We start from the raw sequence: 987 nt of genomic DNA, 5'->3' as shown, positions 1-987 counted from the left end.
GCAAAGTTGAGATGACTTGAATGGGAAACGAATCACAATAGTGTGCATTGCATTGGCAATGCACATTGATAATAAAAAACACCATGCAGAAAAATAGCTCTCTGTATGCATGTATGTTTGATGTATCTGTGAATTTACTGGAAAATTAACAATATTCTCAGGATAAACAATGTTGGACATGATTTCAGGTTTTTTATAATGAACTGTTTGTTCAGTAACAGAGAGATACAGGACTTTAAATCAGCAGAAATCATCTTCAGCGTGTTCTGCTGACTCATCTTTTCTCAGCTTCACCTGAAACTGTGGAGCGTCGTCATAAAAATGTATTTTTACTTACCACTTTAATCTGCACTCTGCTCACACAGCAGAGGACAATAAAAATAAAAGCTCTTGTTTTGCATTCCTTCAAAAAACTGTATGGCCTGCCACCTTTCAAGTTATACTTTATTAATCCAGAGAAAATTATAAGGCAGTCTRTTGATCACACACACAACCCTCCATAAAGAACACTAAATTAAAAACACTAAAAACACTAAAAAGCACAGTAAAAATATCAAAGCTACCACAAAGAAAAACAATCAAGACATTAAATCCTGCTTTTCCCACCCTTCCCCCTCCCAGCAGTAGCAGCTTCACATGGTCCAATCAGCCCACCGACAGGAATTTGTCCCTGAGAGGGCTCCTCTGCTGGGAGAAAATGGGACAAAGGGTGGCTGGTATTGTCCTGAACTGCCCTCAACTTGGACTCATGACCATCGAGGTCAAACCTTTGGAAGAAGTAATGTGCATGATCTCATTCAACGTGACTTCTTTGTGCTTGGAGTGTGAGCTACCACCACACCAAACTGCTTAAGAGATGCTCAGCTCTGAAAATTAGCCATTATTATGTAGGCTGTGGCTGATTAGCTGTGGTAGCCATCAGTGGTGGGCAGCGCTAATCCAAAAATTAGCTCCGCTATTTCTAAAGCGATTATGTAAATATTTACA

General features: G+C 39.6%; 1 protein-coding gene across 1 annotated transcript in view; it reads right to left on the bottom strand.

The window, feature by feature from the left end:
• slc15a2 (solute carrier family 15 member 2) overlaps positions 1 to 987 on the bottom strand; it is a gene marked incomplete at its 5' end in the record, with an annotated part of 51064 nt that overhangs the window by 26764 nt on the left and 23313 nt on the right.

This window comes from Austrofundulus limnaeus, unplaced genomic scaffold (genome assembly GCF_001266775.1).
Source record: "Austrofundulus limnaeus strain Quisiro unplaced genomic scaffold, Austrofundulus_limnaeus-1.0 Scaffold772, whole genome shotgun sequence".
Classification (NCBI taxonomy): domain Eukaryota; kingdom Metazoa; phylum Chordata; class Actinopteri; order Cyprinodontiformes; family Rivulidae; genus Austrofundulus; species Austrofundulus limnaeus.
This window is presented reverse-complemented; position numbering and strand designations above follow the sequence as displayed.